The 22,809-nt window shown below is 40.5% G+C and overlaps 31 non-coding genes across 31 annotated transcripts; all 31 read right to left on the bottom strand.

Moving 5' to 3' along the window:
* Positions 1–265: 265 nt before the first annotated feature.
* Positions 266–405, bottom strand: LOC114921424 (U4 spliceosomal RNA). The gene has a single exon (XR_003809720.2). It is a non-coding gene; the product is annotated as a U4 spliceosomal RNA (small nuclear RNA).
* Positions 406–1,006: 601 nt separating this feature from the next.
* On the bottom strand, positions 1,007–1,146 carry LOC114921425 (U4 spliceosomal RNA). Its single transcript, XR_003809721.1, has one exon. It is a non-coding gene; the product is annotated as a U4 spliceosomal RNA (small nuclear RNA).
* A 601-nt stretch (positions 1,147–1,747) lies between these two features.
* LOC114921426 (U4 spliceosomal RNA) lies at positions 1,748–1,887 on the bottom strand. Its single transcript, XR_003809722.1, has one exon. It is a non-coding gene; the product is annotated as a U4 spliceosomal RNA (small nuclear RNA).
* Positions 1,888–2,488: 601 nt separating this feature from the next.
* On the bottom strand, positions 2,489–2,628 carry LOC114921427 (U4 spliceosomal RNA). The gene has a single exon (XR_003809723.2). It is a non-coding gene; the product is annotated as a U4 spliceosomal RNA (small nuclear RNA).
* A 601-nt stretch (positions 2,629–3,229) lies between these two features.
* Positions 3,230–3,369, bottom strand: LOC136180060 (U4 spliceosomal RNA). The gene has a single exon (XR_010666986.1). It is a non-coding gene; the product is annotated as a U4 spliceosomal RNA (small nuclear RNA).
* Positions 3,370–3,970: 601 nt separating this feature from the next.
* Positions 3,971–4,110, bottom strand: LOC136180036 (U4 spliceosomal RNA). Its single transcript, XR_010666962.1, has one exon. It is a non-coding gene; the product is annotated as a U4 spliceosomal RNA (small nuclear RNA).
* Positions 4,111–4,711: 601 nt separating this feature from the next.
* Positions 4,712–4,851, bottom strand: LOC114921430 (U4 spliceosomal RNA). Its single transcript, XR_003809726.1, has one exon. It is a non-coding gene; the product is annotated as a U4 spliceosomal RNA (small nuclear RNA).
* A 601-nt stretch (positions 4,852–5,452) lies between these two features.
* On the bottom strand, positions 5,453–5,592 carry LOC136180037 (U4 spliceosomal RNA). The gene has a single exon (XR_010666963.1). It is a non-coding gene; the product is annotated as a U4 spliceosomal RNA (small nuclear RNA).
* A 601-nt stretch (positions 5,593–6,193) lies between these two features.
* LOC136180061 (U4 spliceosomal RNA) lies at positions 6,194–6,333 on the bottom strand. Its single transcript, XR_010666987.1, has one exon. It is a non-coding gene; the product is annotated as a U4 spliceosomal RNA (small nuclear RNA).
* Positions 6,334–6,934: 601 nt separating this feature from the next.
* LOC136180038 (U4 spliceosomal RNA) lies at positions 6,935–7,074 on the bottom strand. The gene has a single exon (XR_010666964.1). It is a non-coding gene; the product is annotated as a U4 spliceosomal RNA (small nuclear RNA).
* A 601-nt stretch (positions 7,075–7,675) lies between these two features.
* On the bottom strand, positions 7,676–7,815 carry LOC136180039 (U4 spliceosomal RNA). Its single transcript, XR_010666965.1, has one exon. It is a non-coding gene; the product is annotated as a U4 spliceosomal RNA (small nuclear RNA).
* Positions 7,816–8,416: 601 nt separating this feature from the next.
* On the bottom strand, positions 8,417–8,556 carry LOC136180034 (U4 spliceosomal RNA). Its single transcript, XR_010666960.1, has one exon. It is a non-coding gene; the product is annotated as a U4 spliceosomal RNA (small nuclear RNA).
* Positions 8,557–9,157: 601 nt separating this feature from the next.
* LOC136180041 (U4 spliceosomal RNA) lies at positions 9,158–9,297 on the bottom strand. Its single transcript, XR_010666967.1, has one exon. It is a non-coding gene; the product is annotated as a U4 spliceosomal RNA (small nuclear RNA).
* Positions 9,298–9,898: 601 nt separating this feature from the next.
* Positions 9,899–10,038, bottom strand: LOC136180042 (U4 spliceosomal RNA). Its single transcript, XR_010666968.1, has one exon. It is a non-coding gene; the product is annotated as a U4 spliceosomal RNA (small nuclear RNA).
* A 601-nt stretch (positions 10,039–10,639) lies between these two features.
* Positions 10,640–10,779, bottom strand: LOC136180043 (U4 spliceosomal RNA). Its single transcript, XR_010666969.1, has one exon. It is a non-coding gene; the product is annotated as a U4 spliceosomal RNA (small nuclear RNA).
* A 601-nt stretch (positions 10,780–11,380) lies between these two features.
* On the bottom strand, positions 11,381–11,520 carry LOC136180044 (U4 spliceosomal RNA). Its single transcript, XR_010666970.1, has one exon. It is a non-coding gene; the product is annotated as a U4 spliceosomal RNA (small nuclear RNA).
* Positions 11,521–12,121: 601 nt separating this feature from the next.
* LOC136180045 (U4 spliceosomal RNA) lies at positions 12,122–12,261 on the bottom strand. Its single transcript, XR_010666971.1, has one exon. It is a non-coding gene; the product is annotated as a U4 spliceosomal RNA (small nuclear RNA).
* Positions 12,262–12,862: 601 nt separating this feature from the next.
* Positions 12,863–13,002, bottom strand: LOC136180046 (U4 spliceosomal RNA). The gene has a single exon (XR_010666972.1). It is a non-coding gene; the product is annotated as a U4 spliceosomal RNA (small nuclear RNA).
* Positions 13,003–13,603: 601 nt separating this feature from the next.
* On the bottom strand, positions 13,604–13,743 carry LOC136180047 (U4 spliceosomal RNA). Its single transcript, XR_010666973.1, has one exon. It is a non-coding gene; the product is annotated as a U4 spliceosomal RNA (small nuclear RNA).
* A 601-nt stretch (positions 13,744–14,344) lies between these two features.
* Positions 14,345–14,484, bottom strand: LOC136180029 (U4 spliceosomal RNA). The gene has a single exon (XR_010666955.1). It is a non-coding gene; the product is annotated as a U4 spliceosomal RNA (small nuclear RNA).
* A 601-nt stretch (positions 14,485–15,085) lies between these two features.
* On the bottom strand, positions 15,086–15,225 carry LOC136180032 (U4 spliceosomal RNA). The gene has a single exon (XR_010666958.1). It is a non-coding gene; the product is annotated as a U4 spliceosomal RNA (small nuclear RNA).
* A 601-nt stretch (positions 15,226–15,826) lies between these two features.
* LOC136180048 (U4 spliceosomal RNA) lies at positions 15,827–15,966 on the bottom strand. The gene has a single exon (XR_010666974.1). It is a non-coding gene; the product is annotated as a U4 spliceosomal RNA (small nuclear RNA).
* Positions 15,967–16,567: 601 nt separating this feature from the next.
* LOC136180040 (U4 spliceosomal RNA) lies at positions 16,568–16,707 on the bottom strand. Its single transcript, XR_010666966.1, has one exon. It is a non-coding gene; the product is annotated as a U4 spliceosomal RNA (small nuclear RNA).
* Positions 16,708–17,308: 601 nt separating this feature from the next.
* LOC136180049 (U4 spliceosomal RNA) lies at positions 17,309–17,448 on the bottom strand. Its single transcript, XR_010666975.1, has one exon. It is a non-coding gene; the product is annotated as a U4 spliceosomal RNA (small nuclear RNA).
* Positions 17,449–18,049: 601 nt separating this feature from the next.
* Positions 18,050–18,189, bottom strand: LOC136180050 (U4 spliceosomal RNA). Its single transcript, XR_010666976.1, has one exon. It is a non-coding gene; the product is annotated as a U4 spliceosomal RNA (small nuclear RNA).
* A 601-nt stretch (positions 18,190–18,790) lies between these two features.
* Positions 18,791–18,930, bottom strand: LOC136180052 (U4 spliceosomal RNA). The gene has a single exon (XR_010666978.1). It is a non-coding gene; the product is annotated as a U4 spliceosomal RNA (small nuclear RNA).
* A 601-nt stretch (positions 18,931–19,531) lies between these two features.
* LOC136180031 (U4 spliceosomal RNA) lies at positions 19,532–19,671 on the bottom strand. The gene has a single exon (XR_010666957.1). It is a non-coding gene; the product is annotated as a U4 spliceosomal RNA (small nuclear RNA).
* A 601-nt stretch (positions 19,672–20,272) lies between these two features.
* On the bottom strand, positions 20,273–20,412 carry LOC136180033 (U4 spliceosomal RNA). The gene has a single exon (XR_010666959.1). It is a non-coding gene; the product is annotated as a U4 spliceosomal RNA (small nuclear RNA).
* Positions 20,413–21,013: 601 nt separating this feature from the next.
* LOC136180030 (U4 spliceosomal RNA) lies at positions 21,014–21,153 on the bottom strand. Its single transcript, XR_010666956.1, has one exon. It is a non-coding gene; the product is annotated as a U4 spliceosomal RNA (small nuclear RNA).
* Positions 21,154–21,754: 601 nt separating this feature from the next.
* LOC136180053 (U4 spliceosomal RNA) lies at positions 21,755–21,894 on the bottom strand. Its single transcript, XR_010666979.1, has one exon. It is a non-coding gene; the product is annotated as a U4 spliceosomal RNA (small nuclear RNA).
* A 601-nt stretch (positions 21,895–22,495) lies between these two features.
* On the bottom strand, positions 22,496–22,635 carry LOC136180054 (U4 spliceosomal RNA). The gene has a single exon (XR_010666980.1). It is a non-coding gene; the product is annotated as a U4 spliceosomal RNA (small nuclear RNA).
* Between the last annotated feature and the right edge of the window lie 174 nt (positions 22,636–22,809).

Raw genomic sequence — 22,809 nt, forward strand, 5'->3', positions numbered from 1 at the left:
CACAAACTCTGCCTTTTGGAAGTCACGCTAGTCCCGGTTTGATTAGCAAATCCTACATTCATAGGATAACAATCTAGCCTATGTGAATCATCTTAAGATCAGCCTTCTGCTAATTTACTACAGCTTTGATGGCTTTCGTATTATAAATATGAGTAAGAAACGCCAAGGAGGGGGACGTGGAAAGCTTTCACCCTTGCTGCTTCATTCTAGCATTTGTCATGCGCCTAGAGTCTTTTTGTAGTTGTCATTGGTACAAATGATCAAGTCTCCTGAGAGACTATCAAAAATTGCCGTTGCTGACTATATTTGAAGTCATCTAGGCGAGAATTGGGTTAAGTTTTCAACCAGCAATAATCACGTCTCAGTAGAACTTCATGGACTACGATATTGCCTCTGCACAAGAATACCCTTGACAGGTATTAGTTGAAGTTTGACTTGCTACAACGCCCACTGCACACATGGTTCATTTTGTCAGGCCTCACTGGATAACGTTTATTTTCAGAACAATGACATGTTTGTGGTGCACTTTAATGGCTTCTTCACTCAAAAAGTCACAGGGCTTGATGTTGAAATCCAATACTATTTGGATAATTTCATCCGTGTTTCCATTAGGATTAGCTTGGGCTATAATTATCAAGCTAAGCTTGGTAATGTTGTGTTCATGTCAGCCAGAATTCTAGCCTATCGATGGCAGTTTCAGCACCATGAAAAGCTGAGCTTACTAGTGATTGGCTCACTGACCACAAACTCTGCCTTTTGGAAGTCACGCTAGCCCCGGTTTGATTAGCAAATCCTACATTCATAGGATAACAATCTAGCCTATGTGAATCATCTTAAGATCAGCCTTCTGCTAATTTACTACAGCTTTGATGGCTTTCGTATTATAAATATGAGTAAGAAACGGCAAGGAGGGGGACGTGGAAAGCTTTTACCCTTGCTGCTTCATTCTAGCATTTGTCATGCGCCTAGAGTCTTTTTGTAGTTGTCATTGGTACAAATGATCAAGTCTCCTGAGAGACTATCAAAAATTGCCGTTGCTGACTATATTTCAAGTCATCTAGGCGGGAATTGGGTTAAGTTTTCAACCAGCAATAATCACGTCTCAGTAGAACTTCATGGACTACGATATTGCCTCTGCACAAGAATACCCTTGACAGGTATTAGTTGAAGTTTGACTTGCTACAACGCCCACTGCACACATGGTTCATTTTGTCAGGCCTCACTGGATAACGTTTATTTTCAGAACAATGACATGTTTGTGGTGCACTTTAATGGCTTCTTCACTCAAAAAGTCACAGGGCTTGATGTTGAAATCCAATACTATTTGGATAATTTCATCCGTGTTTCCATTAGGATTAGCTTGGGCTATAATTATCAAGCTAAGCTTGGTAATGTTGTGTTCATGTCAGCCAGAATTCTAGCCTATCGATGGCAGTTTCAGCACCATGAAAAGCTGAGCTTACTAGTGATTGGCTCACTGACCACAAACTCTGCCTTTTGGAAGTCACGCTAGTCCCGGTTTGATTAGCAAATCCTACATTCATAGGATAACAATCTAGCCTATGTGAATCATCTTAAGATCAGCCTTCTGCTAATTTACTACAGCTTTGATAGCTTTCGTATTATAAATATGAGTAAGAAACGCCAAAGAGGGGGACGTGGAAAGCTTTTACCCTTGCTGCTTCATTCTAGCATTTGTCATGCGCCTAGAGTCTTTTTGTAGTTGTCATTGGTACAAATGATCAAGTCTCCTGAGAGACTATCAAAAATTGCCGTTGCTGACTATATTTCAAGTCATCTAGGCGGGAATTGGGTTAAGTTTTCAACCAGCAATAATCACGTCTCAGTAGAACTTCATGGACTACGATATTGCCTCTGCACAAGAATACCCTTGACAGGTATTAGTTGAAGTTTGACTTGCTACAACGCCCACTGCACACATGGTTCATTTTGTCAGGCCTCACTGGATAACGTTTATTTTCAGAACAATGACATGTTTGTGGTGCACTTTAATGGCTTCTTCACTCAAAAAGTCACAGGGCTTGATGTTGAAATCCAATACTATTTGGATAATTTCATCCGTGTTTCCATTAGGATTAGCTTGGGCTATAATTATCAAGCTAAGCTTGGTAATGTTGTGTTCATGTCAGCCAGAATTCTAGCCTATCGATGGCAGTTTCAGCACCATGAAAAGCTGAGCTTACTAGTGATTGGCTCACTGACCACAAACTCTGCCTTTTGGAAGTCACGCTAGTCCCGGTTTGATTAGCAAATCCTACATTCATAGGATAACAATCTAGCCTATGTGAATCATCTTAAGATCAGCCTTCTGCTAATTTACTACAGCTTTGATGGCTTTCGTATTATAAATATGAGTAAGAAACGCCAAGGAGGGGGACGTGGAAAGCTTTTACCCTTGCTGCTTCATTCTAGCATTTGTCATGCGCCTAGAGTCTTTTTGTAGTTGTCATTGGTACAAATGATCAAGTCTCCTGAGAGACTATCAAAAATTGCCGTTGCTGACTATATTTCAAGTCATCTAGGCGAGAATTGGGTTAAGTTTTCAACCAGCAATAATCACGTCTCAGTAGAACTTCATGGACTACGATATTGCCTCTGCACAAGAATACCCTTGACAGGTATTAGTTGAAGTTTGACTTGCTACAACGCCCACTGCACACATGGTTCATTTTGTCAGGCCTCACTGGATAACGTTTATTTTCAGAACAATGACATGTTTGTGGTGCACTTTAATGGCTTCTTCACTCAAAAAGTCACAGGGCTTGATGTTGAAATCCAATACTATTTGGATAATTTCATCCGTGTTTCCATTAGGATTAGCTTGGGCTATAATTATCAAGCTAAGCTTGGTAATGTTGTGTTCATGTCAGCCAGAATTCTAGCCTATCGATGGCAGTTTCAGCACCATGAAAAGCTGAGCTTACTAGTGATTGGCTCACTGACCACAAACTCTGCCTTTTGGAAGTCACGCTAGCCCTGGTTTGATTAGCAAATCCTACATTCATAGGATAACAATCTAGCCTATGTGAATCATCTTAAGATCAGCCTTCTGCTAATTTACTACAGCTTTGATGGCTTTCGTATTATAAATATGAGTAAGAAACGGCAAGGAGGGGGACGTGGAAAGCTTTTACCCTTGCTGCTTCATTCTAGCATTTGTCATGCGCCTAGAGTCTTTTTGTAGTTGTCATTGGTACAAATGATCAAGTCTCCTGAGAGACTATCAAAAATTGCCGTTGCTGACTATATTTCAAGTCATCTAGGCGAGAATTGGGTTAAGTTTTCAACCAGCAATAATCACGTCTCAGTAGAACTTCATGGACTACGATATTGCCTCTGCACAAGAATACCCTTGACAGGTATTAGTTGAAGTTTGACTTGCTACAACGCCCACTGCACACATGGTTCATTTTGTCAGGCCTCACTGGATAACGTTTATTTTCAGAACAATGACATGTTTGTGGTGCACTTTAATGGCTTCTTCACTCAAAAAGTCACAGGGCTTGATGTTGAAATCTAATACTATTTGGATAATTTCATCCGTGTTTCCATTAGGATTAGCTTGGGCTATAATTATCAAGCTAAGCTTGGTAATGTTGTGTTCATGTCAGCCAGAATTCTAGCCTATCGATGGCAGTTTCAGCACCATGAAAAGCTGAGCTTACTAGTGATTGGCTCACTGACCACAAACTCTGCCTTTTGGAAGTCACGCTAGCCCTGGTTTGATTAGCAAATCCTACATTCATAGGATAACAATCTAGCCTATGTGAATCATCTTAAGATCAGCCTTCTGCTAATTTACTACAGCTTTGATGGCTTTCGTATTATAAATATGAGTAAGAAACGGCAAGGAGGGGGACGTGGAAAGCTTTTACCCTTGCTGCTTCATTCTAGCATTTGTCATGCGCCTAGAGTCTTTTTGTAGTTGTCATTGGTACAAATGATCAAGTCTCCTGAGAGACTATCAAAAATTGCCGTTGCTGACTATATTTCAAGTCATCTAGGCGGGAATTGGGTTAAGTTTTCAACCAGCAATAATCACGTCTCAGTAGAACTTCATGGACTACGATATTGCCTCTGCACAAGAATACCCTTGACAGGTATTAGTTGAAGTTTGACTTGCTACAACGCCCACTGCACACATGGTTCATTTTGTCAGGCCTCACTGGATAACGTTTATTTTCAGAACAATGACATGTTTGTGGTGCACTTTAATGGCTTCTTCACTCAAAAAGTCACAGGGCTTGATGTTGAAATCCAATACTATTTGGATAATTTCATCCGTGTTTCCATTAGGATTAGCTTGGGCTATAATTATCAAGCTAAGCTTGGTAATGTTGTGTTCATGTCAGCCAGAATTCTAGCCTATCGATGGCAGTTTCAGCACCATGAAAAGCTGAGCTTACTAGTGATTGGCTCACTGACCACAAACTCTGCCTTTTGGAAGTCACGCTAGTCCCGGTTTGATTAGCAAATCCTACATTCATAGGATAACAATCTAGCCTATGTGAATCATCTTAAGATCAGCCTTCTGCTAATTTACTACAGCTTTGATAGCTTTCGTATTATAAATATGAGTAAGAAACGCCAAAGAGGGGGACGTGGAAAGCTTTTACCCTTGCTGCTTCATTCTAGCATTTGTCATGCGCCTAGAGTCTTTTTGTAGTTGTCATTGGTACAAATGATCAAGTCTCCTGAGAGACTATCAAAAATTGCCGTTGCTGACTATATTTCAAGTCATCTAGGCGGGAATTGGGTTAAGTTTTCAACCAGCAATAATCACGTCTCAGTAGAACTTCATGGACTACGATATTGCCTCTGCACAAGAATACCCTTGACAGGTATTAGTTGAAGTTTGACTTGCTACAACGCCCACTGCACACATGGTTCATTTTGTCAGGCCTCACTGGATAACGTTTATTTTCAGAACAATGACATGTTTGTGGTGCACTTTAATGGCTTCTTCACTCAAAAAGTCACAGGGCTTGATGTTGAAATCCAATACTATTTGGATAATTTCATCCGTGTTTCCATTAGGATTAGCTTGGGCTATAATTATCAAGCTAAGCTTGGTAATGTTGTGTTCATGTCAGCCAGAATTCTAGCCTATCGATGGCAGTTTCAGCACCATGAAAAGCTGAGCTTACTAGTGATTGGCTCACTGACCACAAACTCTGCCTTTTGGAAGTCACGCTAGTCCCGGTTTGATTAGCAAATCCTACATTCATAGGATAACAATCTAGCCTATGTGAATCATCTTAAGATCAGCCTTCTGCTAATTTACTACAGCTTTGATGGCTTTCGTATTATAAATATGAGTAAGAAACGCCAAGGAGGGGGACGTGGAAAGCTTTTACCCTTGCTGCTTCATTCTAGCATTTGTCATGCGCCTAGAGTCTTTTTGTAGTTGTCATTGGTACAAATGATCAAGTCTCCTGAGAGACTATCAAAAATTGCCGTTGCTGACTATATTTCAAGTCATCTAGGCGGGAATTGGGTTAAGTTTTCAACCAGCAATAATCACGTCTCAGTAGAACTTCATGGACTACGATATTGCCTCTGCACAAGAATACCCTTGACAGGTATTAGTTGAAGTTTGACTTGCTACAACGCCCACTGCACACATGGTTCATTTTGTCAGGCCTCACTGGATAACGTTTATTTTCAGAACAATGACATGTTTGTGGTGCACTTTAATGGCTTCTTCACTCAAAAAGTCACAGGGCTTGATGTTGAAATCCAATACTATTTGGATAATTTCATCCGTGTTTCCATTAGGATTAGCTTGGGCTATAATTATCAAGCTAAGCTTGGTAATGTTGTGTTCATGTCAGCCAGAATTCTAGCCTATCGATGGCAGTTTCAGCACCATGAAAAGCTGAGCTTACTAGTGATTGGCTCACTGACCACAAACTCTGCCTTTTGGAAGTCACGCTAGTCCCGGTTTGATTAGCAAATCCTACATTCATAGGATAACAATCTAGCCTATGTGAATCATCTTAAGATCAGCCTTCTGCTAATTTACTACAGCTTTGATGGCTTTCGTATTATAAATATGAGTAAGAAACGCCAAGGAGGGGGACGTGGAAAGCTTTTACCCTTGCTGCTTCATTCTAGCATTTGTCATGCGCCTAGAGTCTTTTTGTAGTTGTCATTGGTACAAATGATCAAGTCTCCTGAGAGACTATCAAAAATTGCCGTTGCTGACTATATTTCAAGTCATCTAGGCGAGAATTGGGTTAAGTTTTCAACCAGCAATAATCACGTCTCAGTAGAACTTCATGGACTACGATATTGCCTCTGCACAAGAATACCCTTGACAGGTATTAGTTGAAGTTTGACTTGCTACAACGCCCACTGCACACATGGTTCATTTTGTCAGGCCTCACTGGATAACGTTTATTTTCAGAACAATGACATGTTTGTGGTGCACTTTAATGGCTTCTTCACTCAAAAAGTCACAGGGCTTGATGTTGAAATCTAATACTATTTGGATAATTTCATCCGTGTTTCCATTAGGATTAGCTTGGGCTATAATTATCAAGCTAAGCTTGGTAATGTTGTGTTCATGTCAGCCAGAATTCTAGCCTATCGATGGCAGTTTCAGCACCATGAAAAGCTGAGCTTACTAGTGATTGGCTCACTGACCACAAACTCTGCCTTTTGGAAGTCACGCTAGCCCTGGTTTGATTAGCAAATCCTACATTCATAGGATAACAATCTAGCCTATGTGAATCATCTTAAGATCAGCCTTCTGCTAATTTACTACAGCTTTGATGGCTTTCGTATTATAAATATGAGTAAGAAACGGCAAGGAGGGGGACGTGGAAAGCTTTTACCCTTGCTGCTTCATTCTAGCATTTGTCATGCGCCTAGAGTCTTTTTGTAGTTGTCATTGGTACAAATGATCAAGTCTCCTGAGAGACTATCAAAAATTGCCGTTGCTGACTATATTTCAAGTCATCTAGGCGGGAATTGGGTTAAGTTTTCAACCAGCAATAATCACGTCTCAGTAGAACTTCATGGACTACGATATTGCCTCTGCACAAGAATACCCTTGACAGGTATTAGTTGAAGTTTGACTTGCTACAACGCCCACTGCACACATGGTTCATTTTGTCAGGCCTCACTGGATAACGTTTATTTTCAGAACAATGACATGTTTGTGGTGCACTTTAATGGCTTCTTCACTCAAAAAGTCACAGGGCTTGATGTTGAAATCCAATACTATTTGGATAATTTCATCCGTGTTTCCATTAGGATTAGCTTGGGCTATAATTATCAAGCTAAGCTTGGTAATGTTGTGTTCATGTCAGCCAGAATTCTAGCCTATCGATGGCAGTTTCAGCACCATGAAAAGCTGAGCTTACTAGTGATTGGCTCACTGACCACAAACTCTGCCTTTTGGAAGTCACGCTAGTCCCGGTTTGATTAGCAAATCCTACATTCATAGGATAACAATCTAGCCTATGTGAATCATCTTAAGATCAGCCTTCTGCTAATTTACTACAGCTTTGATAGCTTTCGTATTATAAATATGAGTAAGAAACGCCAAAGAGGGGGACGTGGAAAGCTTTTACCCTTGCTGCTTCATTCTAGCATTTGTCATGCGCCTAGAGTCTTTTTGTAGTTGTCATTGGTACAAATGATCAAGTCTCCTGAGAGACTATCAAAAATTGCCGTTGCTGACTATATTTCAAGTCATCTAGGCGGGAATTGGGTTAAGTTTTCAACCAGCAATAATCACGTCTCAGTAGAACTTCATGGACTACGATATTGCCTCTGCACAAGAATACCCTTGACAGGTATTAGTTGAAGTTTGACTTGCTACAACGCCCACTGCACACATGGTTCATTTTGTCAGGCCTCACTGGATAACGTTTATTTTCAGAACAATGACATGTTTGTGGTGCACTTTAATGGCTTCTTCACTCAAAAAGTCACAGGGCTTGATGTTGAAATCCAATACTATTTGGATAATTTCATCCGTGTTTCCATTAGGATTAGCTTGGGCTATAATTATCAAGCTAAGCTTGGTAATGTTGTGTTCATGTCAGCCAGAATTCTAGCCTATCGATGGCAGTTTCAGCACCATGAAAAGCTGAGCTTACTAGTGATTGGCTCACTGACCACAAACTCTGCCTTTTGGAAGTCACGCTAGTCCCGGTTTGATTAGCAAATCCTACATTCATAGGATAACAATCTAGCCTATGTGAATCATCTTAAGATCAGCCTTCTGCTAATTTACTACAGCTTTGATGGCTTTCGTATTATAAATATGAGTAAGAAACGCCAAGGAGGGGGACGTGGAAAGCTTTTACCCTTGCTGCTTCATTCTAGCATTTGTCATGCGCCTAGAGTCTTTTTGTAGTTGTCATTGGTACAAATGATCAAGTCTCCTGAGAGACTATCAAAAATTGCCGTTGCTGACTATATTTCAAGTCATCTAGGCGGGAATTGGGTTAAGTTTTCAACCAGCAATAATCACGTCTCAGTAGAATTTCATGGACTACGATATTGCCTCTGCACAAGAATACCTTTGACAGGTATTAGTTGAAGTTTGACTTGCTACAACGCCCACTGCACACATGGTTCATTTTGTCAGGCCTCACTGGATAACGTTTATTTTCAGAACAATGACATGTTTGTGGTGCACTTTAATGGCTTCTTCACTCAAAAAGTCACAGGGCTTGATGTTGAAATCCAATACTATTTGGATAATTTCATCCGTGTTTCCATTAGGATTAGCTTGGGCTATAATTATCAAGCTAAGCTTGGTAATGTTGTGTTCATGTCAGCCAGAATTCTAGCCTATCGATGGCAGTTTCAGCACCATGAAAAGCTGAGCTTACTAGTGATTGGCTCACTGACCACAAACTCTGCCTTTTGGAAGTCACGCTAGTCCCGGTTTGATTAGCAAATCCTACATTCATAGGATAACAATCTAGCCTATGTGAATCATCTTAAGATCAGCCTTCTGCTAATTTACTACAGCTTTGATGGCTTTCGTATTATAAATATGAGTAAGAAACGCCAAGGAGGGGGACGTGGAAAGCTTTTACCCTTGCTGCTTCATTCTAGCATTTGTCATGCGCCTAGAGTCTTTTTGTAGTTGTCATTGGTACAAATGATCAAGTCTCCTGAGAGACTATCAAAAATTGCCGTTGCTGACTATATTTCAAGTCATCTAGGCGGGAATTGGGTTAAGTTTTCAACCAGCAATAATCACGTCTCAGTAGAACTTCATGGACTACGATATTGCCTCTGCACAAGAATACCCTTGACAGGTATTAGTTGAAGTTTGACTTGCTACAACGCCCACTGCACACATGGTTCATTTTGTCAGGCCTCACTGGATAACGTTTATTTTCAGAACAATGACATGTTTGTGGTGCACTTTAATGGCTTCTTCACTCAAAAAGTCACAGGGCTTGATGTTGAAATCCAATACTATTTGGATAATTTCATCCGTGTTTCCATTAGGATTAGCTTGGGCTATAATTATCAAGCTAAGCTTGGTAATGTTGTGTTCATGTCAGCCAGAATTCTAGCCTATCGATGGCAGTTTCAGCACCATGAAAAGCTGAGCTTACTAGTGATTGGCTCACTGACCACAAACTCTGCCTTTTGGAAGTCACGCTAGTCCCGGTTTGATTAGCAAATCCTACATTCATAGGATAACAATCTAGCCTATGTGAATCATCTTAAGATCAGCCTTCTGCTAATTTACTACAGCTTTGATGGCTTTCGTATTATAAATATGAGTAAGAAACGCCAAGGAGGGGGACGTGGAAAGCTTTTACCCTTGCTGCTTCATTCTAGCATTTGTCATGCGCCTAGAGTCTTTTTGTAGTTGTCATTGGTACAAATGATCAAGTCTCCTGAGAGACTATCAAAAATTGCCGTTGCTGACTATATTTCAAGTCATCTAGGCGGGAATTGGGTTAAGTTTTCAACCAGCAATAATCACGTCTCAGTAGAACTTCATGGACTACGATATTGCCTCTGCACAAGAATACCCTTGACAGGTATTAGTTGAAGTTTGACTTGCTACAACGCCCACTGCACACATGGTTCATTTTGTCAGGCTTCACTGGATAACGTTTATTTTCAGAACAATGACATGTTTGTGGTGCACTTTAATGGCTTCTTCACTCAAAAAGTCACAGGGCTTGATGTTGAAATCCAATACTATTTGGATAATTTCATCCGTGTTTCCATTAGGATTAGCTTGGGCTATAATTATCAAGCTAAGCTTGGTAATGTTGTGTTCATGTCAGCCAGAATTCTAGCCTATCGATGGCAGTTTCAGCACCATGAAAAGCTGAGCTTACTAGTGATTGGCTCACTGACCACAAACTCTGCCTTTTGGAAGTCACGCTAGTCCCGGTTTGATTAGCAAATCCTACATTCATAGGATAACAATCTAGCCTATGTGAATCATCTTAAGATCAGCCTTCTGCTAATTTACTACAGCTTTGATGGCTTTCGTATTATAAATATGAGTAAGAAACGCCAAGGAGGGGGACGTGGAAAGCTTTTACCCTTGCTGCTTCATTCTAGCATTTGTCATGCGCCTAGAGTCTTTTTGTAGTTGTCATTGGTACAAATGATCAAGTCTCCTGAGAGACTATCAAAAATTGCCGTTGCTGACTATATTTCAAGTCATCTAGGCGGGAATTGGGTTAAGTTTTCAACCAGCAATAATCACGTCTCAGTAGAACTTCATGGACTACGATATTGCCTCTGCACAAGAATACCCTTGACAGGTATTAGTTGAAGTTTGACTTGCTACAACGCCCACTGCACACATGGTTCATTTTGTCAGGCCTCACTGGATAACGTTTATTTTCAGAACAATGACATGTTTGTGGTGCACTTTAATGGCTTCTTCACTCAAAAAGTCACAGGGCTTGATGTTGAAATCCAATACTATTTGGATAATTTCATCCGTGTTTCCATTAGGATTAGCTTGGGCTATAATTATCAAGCTAAGCTTGGTAATGTTGTGTTCATGTCAGCCAGAATTCTAGCCTATCGATGGCAGTTTCAGCACCATGAAAAGCTGAGCTTACTAGTGATTGGCTCACTGACCACAAACTCTGCCTTTTGGAAGTCACGCTAGTCCCGGTTTGATTAGCAAATCCTACATTCATAGGATAACAATCTAGCCTATGTGAATCATCTTAAGATCAGCCTTCTGCTAATTTACTACAGCTTTGATAGCTTTCGTATTATAAATATGAGTAAGAAACGCCAAAGAGGGGGACGTGGAAAGCTTTTACCCTTGCTGCTTCATTCTAGCATTTGTCATGCACCTAGAGTCTTTTTGTAGTTGTCATTGGTACAAATGATCAAGTCTCCTGAGAGACTATCAAAAATTGCCGTTGCTGACTATATTTCAAGTCATCTAGGCGGGAATTGGGTTAAGTTTTCAACCAGCAATAATCACGTCTCAGTAGAACTTCATGGACTACGATATTGCCTCTGCACAAGAATACCCTTGACAGGTATTAGTTGAAGTTTGACTTGCTACAACGCCCACTGCACACATGGTTCATTTTGTCAGGCCTCACTGGATAACGTTTATTTTCAGAACAATGACATGTTTGTGGTGCACTTTAATGGCTTCTTCACTCAAAAAGTCACAGGGCTTGATGTTGAAATCCAATACTATTTGGATAATTTCATCCGTGTTTCCATTAGGATTAGCTTGGGCTATAATTATCAAGCTAAGCTTGGTAATGTTGTGTTCATGTCAGCCAGAATTCTAGCCTATCGATGGCAGTTTCAGCACCATGAAAAGCTGAGCTTACTAGTGATTGGCTCACTGACCACAAACTCTGCCTTTTGGAAGTCACGCTAGTCCCGGTTTGATTAGCAAATCCTACATTCATAGGATAACAATCTAGCCTATGTGAATCATCTTAAGATCAGCCTTCTGCTAATTTACTACAGCTTTGATGGCTTTCGTATTATAAATATGAGTAAGAAACGGCAAGGAGGGGGACGTGGAAAGCTTTTACCCTTGCTGCTTCATTCTAGCATTTGTCATGCGCCTAGGGTCTTTTTGTAGTTGTCATTGGTACAAATGATCAAGTCTCCTGAGAGACTATCAAAAATTGCCGTTGCTGACTATATTTCAAGTCATCTAGGCGGGAATTGGGTTAAGTTTTCAACCAGCAATAATCACGTCTCAGTAGAACTTCATGGACTACGATATTGCCTCTGCACAAGAATACCCTTGACAGGTATTAGTTGAAGTTTGACTTGCTACAACGCCCACTGCACACATGGTTCATTTTGTCAGGCCTCACTGGATAACGTTTATTTTCAGAACAATGACATGTTTGTGGTGCACTTTAATGGCTTCTTCACTCAAAAAGTCACAGGGCTTGATGTTGAAATCCAATACTATTTGGATAATTTCATCCGTGTTTCCATTAGGATTAGCTTGGGCTATAATTATCAAGCTAAGCTTGGTAATGTTGTGTTCATGTCAGCCAGAATTCTAGCCTATCGATGGCAGTTTCAGCACCATGAAAAGCTGAGCTTACTAGTGATTGGCTCACTGACCACAAACTCTGCCTTTTGGAAGTCACGCTAGTCCCGGTTTGATTAGCAAATCCTACATTCATAGGATAACAATCTAGCCTATGTGAATCATCTTAAGATCAGCCTTCTGCTAATTTACTACAGCTTTGATGGCTTTCGTATTATAAATATGAGTAAGAAACGCCAAAGAGGGGGACGTGGAAAGCTTTTACCCTTGCTGCTTCATTCTAGCATTTGTCATGCGCCTAGAGTCTTTTTGTAGTTGTCATTGGTACAAATGATCAAGTCTCCTGAGAGACTATCAAAAATTGCCGTTGCTGACTATATTTCAAGTCATCTAGGCGGGAATTGGGTTAAGTTTTCAACCAGCAATAATCACGTCTCAGTAGAACTTCATGGACTACGATATTGCCTCTGCACAAGAATACCCTTGACAGGTATTAGTTGAAGTTTGACTTGCTACAACGCCCACTGCACACATGGTTCATTTTGTCAGGCCTCACTGGATAACGTTTATTTTCAGAACAATGACATGTTTGTGGTGCACTTTAATGGCTTCTTCACTCAAAAAGTCACAGGGCTTGATGTTGAAATCCAATACTATTTGGATAATTTCATCCGTGTTTCCATTAGGATTAGCTTGGGCTATAATTATCAAGCTAAGCTTGGTAATGTTGTGTTCATGTCAGCCAGAATTCTAGCCTATCGATGGCAGTTTCAGCACCATGAAAAGCTGAGCTTACTAGTGATTGGCTCACTGACCACAAACTCTGCCTTTTGGAAGTCACGCTAGTCCCGGTTTGATTAGCAAATCCTACATTCATAGGATAACAATCTAGCCTATGTGAATCATCTTAAGATCAGCCTTCTGCTAATTTACTACAGCTTTGATGGCTTTCGTATTATAAATATGAGTAAGAAACGCCAAAGAGGGGGACGTGGAAAGCTTTTACCCTTGCTGCTTCATTCTAGCATTTGTCATGCGCCTAGAGTCTTTTTGTAGTTGTCATTGGTACAAATGATCAAGTCTCCTGAGAGACTATCAAAAATTGCCGTTGCTGACTATATTTCAAGTCATCTAGGCGGGAATTGGGTTAAGTTTTCAACCAGCAATAATCACGTCTCAGTAGAACTTCATGGACTACGATATTGCCTCTGCACAAGAATACCCTTGACAGGTATTAGTTGAAGTTTGACTTGCTACAACGCCCACTGCACACATGGTTCATTTTGTCAGGCCTCACTGGATAACGTTTATTTTCAGAACAATGACATGTTTGTGGTGCACTTTAATGGCTTCTTCACTCAAAAAGTCACAGGGCTTGATGTTGAAATCCAATACTATTTGGATAATTTCATCCGTGTTTCCATTAGGATTAGCTTGGGCTATAATTATCAAGCTAAGCTTGGTAATGTTGTGTTCATGTCAGCCAGAATTCTAGCCTATCGATGGCAGTTTCAGCACCATGAAAAGCTGAGCTTACTAGTGATTGGCTCACTGACCACAAACTCTGCCTTTTGGAAGTCACGCTAGTCCCGGTTTGATTAGCAAATCCTACATTCATAGGATAACAATCTAGCCTATGTGAATCATCTTAAGATCAGCCTTCTGCTAATTTACTACAGCTTTGATGGCTTTCGTATTATAAATATGAGTAAGAAACGCCAAGGAGGGGGACGTGGAAAGCTTTTACCCTTGCTGCTTCATTCTAGCATTTGTCATGCACCTAGAGTCTTTTTGTAGTTGTCATTGGTACAAATGATCAAGTCCCCTGAGAGACTATCAAAAATTGCCGTTGCTGACTATATTTCAAGTCATCTAGGCGGGAATTGGGTTAAGTTTTCAACCAGCAATAATCACGTCTCAGTAGAACTTCATGGACTACGATATTGCCTCTGCACAAGAATACCCTTGACAGGTATTAGTTGAAGTTTGACTTGCTACAACGCCCACTGCACACATGGTTCATTTTGTCAGGCCTCACTGGATAACGTTTATTTTCAGAACAATGACATGTTTGTGGTGCACTTTAATGGCTTCTTCACTCAAAAAGTCACAGGGCTTGATGTTGAAATCCAATACTATTTGGATAATTTCATCCGTGTTTCCATTAGGATTAGCTTGGGCTATAATTATCAAGCTAAGCTTGGTAATGTTGTGTTCATGTCAGCCAGAATTCTAGCCTATCGATGGCAGTTTCAGCACCATGAAAAGCTGAGCTTACTAGTGATTGGCTCACTGACCACAAACTCTGCCTTTTGGAAGTCACGCTAGTCCCGGTTTGATTAGCAAATCCTACATTCATAGGATAACAATCTAGCCTATGTGAATCATCTTAAGATCAGCCTTCTGCTAATTTACTACAGCTTTGATGGCTTTCGTATTATAAATATGAGTAAGAAACGCCAAGGAGGGGGACGTGGAATGCTTTTATCCTTGCTGCTTCATTCTAGCATTTGTCATGCGCCTAGAGTCTTTTTGTAATTGTCATTGGTACAAATGATCAAGTCTCCTGAGAGACTATCAAAAATTGCCGTTGCTGACTATATTTCAACTCATCTAGGCGGGAATTGGGTTAAGTTTTCAACCAGCAATAATCACGTCTCAGTAGAACTTCATGGACTACGATATTGCCTCTGCACAAGAATACCCTTGACAGGTATTAGTTGAAGTTTGACTTGCTACAACGCCCACTGCACACATGGTTCATTTTGTCAGGCCTCACTGGATAACGTTTATTTTCAGAACAATGACATGTTTGTGGTGCACTTTAATGGCTTCTTCACTCAAAAAGTCACAGGGCTTGATGTTGAAATCCAATACTATTTGGATAATTTCATCCGTGTTTCCATTAGGATTAGCTTGGGCTATAATTATCAAGCTAAGCTTGGTAATGTTGTGTTCATGTCAGCCAGAATTCTAGCCTATCGATGGCAGTTTCAGCACCATGAAAAGCTGAGCTTACTAGTGATTGGCTCACTGACCACAAACTCTGCCTTTTGGAAGTCACGCTAGTCCCGGTTTGATTAGCAAATCCTACATTCATAGGATAACAATCTAGCCTATGTGAATCATCTTAAGATCAGCCTTCTGCTAATTTACTACAGCTTTGATGGCTTTCGTATTATAAATATGAGTAAGAAACGCCAAGGAGGGGGACGTGGAAAGCTTTTACCCTTGCTGCTTCATTCTAGCATTTGTCATGCGCCTAGAGTCTTTTTGTAGTTGTCATTGGTACAAATGATCAAGTCTCCTGAGAGACTATCAAAAATTGCCGTTGCTGACTATATTTCAAGTCATCTAGGCGGGAATTGGGTTAAGTTTTCAACCAGCAATAATCACGTCTCAGTAGAACTTCATGGACTACGATATTGCCTCTGCACAAGAATACCCTTGACAGGTATTAGTTGAAGTTTGACTTGCTACAACGCCCACTGCACACATGGTTCATTTTGTCAGGCCTCACTGGATAACGTTTATTTTCAGAACAATGACATGTTTGTGGTGCACTTTAATGGCTTCTTCACTCAAAAAGTCACAGGGCTTGATGTTGAAATCCAATACTATTTGGATAATTTCATCCGTGTTTCCATTAGGATTAGCTTGGGCTATAATTATCAAGCTAAGCTTGGTAATGTTGTGTTCATGTCAGCCAGAATTCTAGCCTATCGATGGCAGTTTCAGCACCATGAAAAGCTGAGCTTACTAGTGATTGGCTCACTGACCACAAACTCTGCCTTTTGGAAGTCACGCTAGTCCCGGTTTGATTAGCAAATCCTACATTCATAGGATAACAATCTAGCCTATGTGAATCATCTTAAGATCAGCCTTCTGCTAATTTACTACAGCTTTGATGGCTTTCGTATTATAAATATGAGTAAGAAACGCCAAGGAGGGGGACGTGGAAAGCTTTTACCCTTGCTGCTTCATTCTAGCGTTTGTCATGCGCCTAGAGTCTTTTTGTAGTTGTCATTGGTACAAATGATCAAGTCTCCTGAGAGACTATCAAAAATTGCCATTGCTGACTATATTTCAAGTCATCTAGGCGGGAATTGGGTTAAGTTTTCAACCAGCAATAATCACGTCTCAGTAGAACTTCACGGACTACGATATTGCCTCTGCACAAGAATACCCTTGACAGGTATTAGTTGAAGTTTGACTTGCTACAACGCCCACTGCACACATGGTTCATTTTGTCAGGCCTCACTGGATAACGTTTATTTTCAGAACAATGACATGTTTGTGGTGCACTTTAATGGCTTCTTCACTCAAAAAGTCACAGGGCTTGATGTTGAAATCCAATACTATTTGGATAATTTCATCCGTGTTTCCATTAGGATTAGCTTGGGCTATAATTATCAAGCTAAGCTTGGTAATGTTGTGTTCATGTCAGCCAGAATTCTAGCCTATCGATGGCAGTTTCAGCACCATGAAAAGCTGAGCTTACTAGTGATTGGCTCACTGACCACAAACTCTGCCTTTTGGAAGTCACGCTAGTCCCGGTTTGATTAGCAAATCCTACATTCATAGGATAACAATCTAGCCTATGTGAATCATCTTAAGATCAGCCTTCTGCTAATTTACTACAGCTTTGATGGCTTTCGTATTATAAATATGAGTAAGAAACGCCAAAGAGGGGGACGTGGAAAGCTTTTACCCTTGCTGCTTCATTCTAGCATTTGTCATGCGCCTAGAGTCTTTTTGTAGTTGTCATTGGTACAAATGATCAAGTCTCCTGAGAGACTATCAAAAATTGCCGTTGCTGACTATATTTCAAGTCATCTAGGCGGGAATTGGGTTAAGTTTTCAACCAGCAATAATCACGTCTCAGTAGAACTTCATGGACTACGATATTGCCTCTGCACAAGAATACCCTTGACAGGTATTAGTTGAAGTTTGACTTGCTACAACGCCCACTGCACACATGGTTCATTTTGTCAGGCCTCACTGGATAACGTTTATTTTCAGAACAATGACATGTTTGTGGTGCACTTTAATGGCTTCTTCACTCAAAAAGTCACAGGGCTTGATGTTGAAATCCAATACTATTTGGATAATTTCATCCGTGTTTCCATTAGGATTAGCTTGGGCTATAATTATCAAGCTAAGCTTGGTAATGTTGTGTTCATGTCAGCCAGAATTCTAGCCTATCGATGGCAGTTTCAGCACCATGAAAAGCTGAGCTTACTAGTGATTGGCTCACTGACCACAAACTCTGCCTTTTGGAAGTCACGCTAGTCCCGGTTTGATTAGCAAATCCTACATTCATAGGATAACAATCTAGCCTATGTGAATCATCTTAAGATCAGCCTTCTGCTAATTTACTACAGCTTTGATGGCTTTCGTATTATAAATATGAGTAAGAAACGGCAAGGAGGGGGACGTGGAAAGCTTTTACCCTTGCTGCTTCATTCTAGCATTTGTCATGCGCCTAGAGTCTTTTTGTAGTTGTCATTGGTACAAATGATCAAGTCTCCTGAGAGACTATCAAAAATTGCCGTTGCTGACTATATTTCAAGTCATCTAGGCGGGAATTGGGTTAAGTTTTCAACCAGCAATAATCACGTCTCAGTAGAACTTCATGGACTACGATATTGCCTCTGCACAAGAATACCCTTGACAGGTATTAGTTGAAGTTTGACTTGCTACAACGCCCACTGCACACATGGTTCATTTTGTCAGGCCTCACTGGATAACGTTTATTTTCAGAACAATGACATGTTTGTGGTGCACTTTAATGGCTTCTTCACTCAAAAAGTCACAGGGCTTGATGTTGAAATCCAATACTATTTGGATAATTTCATCCGTGTTTCCATTAGGATTAGCTTGGGCTATAATTATCAAGCTAAGCTTGGTAATGTTGTGTTCATGTCAGCCAGAATTCTAGCCTATCGATGGCAGTTTCAGCACCATGAAAAGCTGAGCTTACTAGTGATTGGCTCACTGACCACAAACTCTGCCTTTTGGAAGTCACGCTAGTCCCGGTTTGATTAGCAAATCCTACATTCATAGGATAACAATCTAGCCTATGTGAATCATCTTAAGATCAGCCTTCTGCTAATTTACTACAGCTTTGATGGCTTTCGTATTATAAATATGAGTAAGAAACGCCAAAGAGGGGGACGTGGAAAGCTTTTACCCTTGCTGCTTCATTCTAGCATTTGTCATGCGCCTAGAGTCTTTTTGTAGTTGTCATTGGTACAAATGATCAAGTCTCCTGAGAGACTATCAAAAATTGCCGTTGCTGACTATATTTCAAGTCATCTAGGCGGGAATTGGGTTAAGTTTTCAACCAGCAATAATCACGTCTCAGTAGAACTTCATGGACTACGATATTGCCTCTGCACAAGAATACCCTTGACAGGTATTAGTTGAAGTTTGACTTGCTACAACGCCCACTGCACACATGGTTCATTTTGTCAGGCCTCACTGGATAACGTTTATTTTCAGAACAATGACATGTTTGTGGTGCACTTTAATGGCTTCTTCACTCAAAAAGTCACAGGGCTTGATGTTGAAATCCAATACTATTTGGATAATTTCATCCGTGTTTCCATTAGGATTAGCTTGGGCTATAATTATCAAGCTAAGCTTGGTAATGTTGTGTTCATGTCAGCCAGAATTCTAGCCTATCGATGGCAGTTTCAGCACCATGAAAAGCTGAGCTTACTAGTGATTGGCTCACTGACCACAAACTCTGCCTTTTGGAAGTCACGCTAGTCCCGGTTTGATTAGCAAATCCTACATTCATAGGATAACAATCTAGCCTATGTGAATCATCTTAAGATCAGCCTTCTGCTAATTTACTACAGCTTTGATGGCTTTCGTATTATAAATATGAGTAAGAAACGCCAAGGAGGGGGACGTGGAAAGCTTTTACCCTTGCTGCTTCATTCTAGCATTTGTCATGCACCTAGAGTCTTTTTGTAGTTGTCATTGGTACAAATGATCAAGTCCCCTGAGAGACTATCAAAAATTGCCGTTGCTGACTATATTTCAAGTCATCTAGGCGGGAATTGGGTTAAGTTTTCAACCAGCAATAATCACGTCTCAGTAGAACTTCATGGACTACAATATTGCCTCTGCACAAGAATACCCTTGACAGGTATTAGTTGAAGTTTGACTTGCTACAACGCCCACTGCACACATGGTTCATTTTGTCAGGCCTCACTGGATAACGTTTATTTTCAGAACAATGACATGTTTGTGGTGCACTTTAATGGCTTCTTCACTCAAAAAGTCACAGGGCTTGATGTTGAAATCCAATACTATTTGGATAATTTCATCCGTGTTTCCATTAGGATTAGCTTGGGCTATAATTATCAAGCTAAGCTTGGTAATGTTGTGTTCATGTCAGCCAGAATTCTAGCCTATCGATGGCAGTTTCAGCACCATGAAAAGCTGAGCTTACTAGTGATTGGCTCACTGACCACAAACTCTGCCTTTTGGAAGTCACGCTAGTCCCGGTTTGATTAGCAAATCCTACATTCATAGGATAACAATCTAGCCTATGTGAATCATCTTAAGATCAGCCTTCTGCTAATTTACTACAGCTTTGATGGCTTTCGTATTATAAATATGAGTAAGAAACGCCAAGGAGGGGGACGTGGAATGCTTTTATCCTTGCTGCTTCATTCTAGCATTTGTCATGCGCCTAGAGTCTTTTTGTAATTGTCATTGGTACAAATGATCAAGTCTCCTGAGAGACTATCAAAAATTGCCGTTGCTGACTATATTTCAACTCATCTAGGCGGGAATTGGGTTAAGTTTTCAACCAGCAATAATCACGTCTCAGTAGAACTTCATGGACTACGATATTGCCTCTGCACAAGAATACCCTTGACAGGTATTAGTTGAAGTTTGACTTGCTACAACGCCCACTGCACACATGGTTCATTTTGTCAGGCCTCACTGGATAACGTTTATTTTCAGAACAATGACATGTTTGTGGTGCACTTTAATGGCTTCTTCACTCAAAAAGTCACAGGGCTTGATGTTGAAATCCAATACTATTTGGATAATTTCATCCGTGTTTCCATTAGGATTAGCTTGGGCTATAATTATCAAGCTAAGCTTGGTAATGTTGTGTTCATGTCAGCCAGAATTCTAGCCTATCGATGGCAGTTTCAGCACCATGAAAAGCTGAGCTTACTAGTGATTGGCTCACTGACCACAAACTCTGCCTTTTGGAAGTCACGCTAGTCCCGGTTTGATTAGCAAATCCTACATTCATAGGATAACAATCTAGCCTATGTGAATCATCTTAAGATCAGCCTTCTGCTAATTTACTACAGCTTTGATGGCTTTCGTATTATAAATATGAGTAAGAAACGCCAAGGAGGGGGACGTGGAAAGCTTTTACCCTTGCTGCTTCATTCTAGCATTTGTCATGCGCCTAGAGTCTTTTTGTAGTTGTCATTGGTACAAATGATCAAGTCTCCTGAGAGACTATCAAAAATTGCCGTTGCTGACTATATTTCAAGTCATCTAGGCGGGAATTGGGTTAAGTTTTCAACCAGCAATAATCACGTCTCAGTAGAACTTCATGGACTACGATATTGCCTCTGTACAAGAATACCCTTGACAGGTATTAGTTGAAGTTTGACTTGCTACAACGCCCACTGCACACATGGTTCATTTTGTCAGGCCTCACTGGATAACGTTTATTTTCAGAACAATGACATGTTTGTGGTGCACTTTAATGGCTTCTTCACTCAAAAAGTCACAGGGCTTGATGTTGAAATCCAATACTATTTGGATAATTTCATCCGTGTTTCCATTAGGATTAGCTTGGGCTATAATTATCAAGCTAAGCTTGGTAATGTTGTGTTCATGTCAGCCAGAATTCTAGCCTATCGATGGCAGTTTCAGCACCATGAAAAGCTGAGCTTACTAGTGATTGGCTCACTGACCACAAACTCTGCCTTTTGGAAGTCACGCTAGTCCCGGTTTGATTAGCAAATCCTACATTCATAGGATAACAATCTAGCCTATGTGAATCATCTTAAGATCAGCCTTCTGCTAATTTACTACAGCTTTGATGGCTTTCGTATTATAAATATGAGTAAGAAACGCCAAAGAGGGGGACGTGGAAAGCTTTTACCCTTGCTGCTTCATTCTAGCATTTGTCATGCGCCTAGAGTCTTTTTGTGGTTGTCATTGGTACAAATGATCAAGTCTCCTGAGAGACTATCAAAAATTGCCGTTGCTGACTATATTTCAAGTCATCTAGGCGGGAATTGGGTTAAGTTTTCAACCAGCAATAATCACGTCTCAGTAGAACTTCATGGACTACGATATTGCCTCTGCACAAGAATACCCTTGACAGGTATTAGTTGAAGTTTGACTTGCTACAACGCCCACTGCACACATGGTTCATTTTGTCAGGCCTCACTGGATAACGTTTATTTTCAGAACAATGACATGTTTGTGGTGCACTTTAATGGCTTCTTCACTCAAAAAGTCACAGGGCTTGATGTTGAAATCCAATACTATTTGGATAATTTCATCCGTGTTTCCATTAGGATTAGCTTGGGCTATAATTATCAAGCTAAGCTTGGTAATGTTGTGTTCATGTCAGCCAGAATTCTAGCCTATCGATGGCAGTTTCAGCACCATGAAAAGCTGAGCTTACTAGTGATTGGCTCACTGACCACAAACTCTGCCTTTTGGAAGTCACGCTAGTCCCGGTTTGATTAGCAAATCCTACATTCATAGGATAACAATCTAGCCTATGTGAATCATCTTAAGATCAGCCTTCTGCTAATTTACTACAGCTTTGATGGCTTTCGTATTATAAATATGAGTAAGAAACGCCAAGGAGGGGGACGTGGAAAGCTTTTATCCTTGCTGCTTCATTCTAGCATTTGTCATGCGCCTAGAGTCTTTTTGTAGTTGTCATTGGTACAAATGATCAAGTCTCCTGAGAGACTATCAAAAATTGCCGTTGCTGACTATATTTCAAGTCATCTAGGCGGGAATTGGGTTAAGTTTTCAACCAGCAATAATCACGTCTCAGTAGAACTTCATGGACTACGATATTGCCTCTGCACAAGAATACCCTTGACAGGTATTAGTTGAAGTTTGACTTGCTACAACGCCCACTGCACACATGGTTCATTTTGTCAGGCCTCACTGGATAACGTTTATTTTCAGAACAATGACATGTTTGTGGTGCACTTTAATGGCTTCTTCACTCAAAAAGTCACAGGGCTTGATGTTGAAATCCAATA

This window comes from Labrus bergylta, chromosome 9 (assembly GCF_963930695.1).
Source record: "Labrus bergylta chromosome 9, fLabBer1.1, whole genome shotgun sequence".
NCBI classification, from domain to species: Eukaryota; Metazoa; Chordata; class Actinopteri; order Labriformes; family Labridae; genus Labrus; species Labrus bergylta.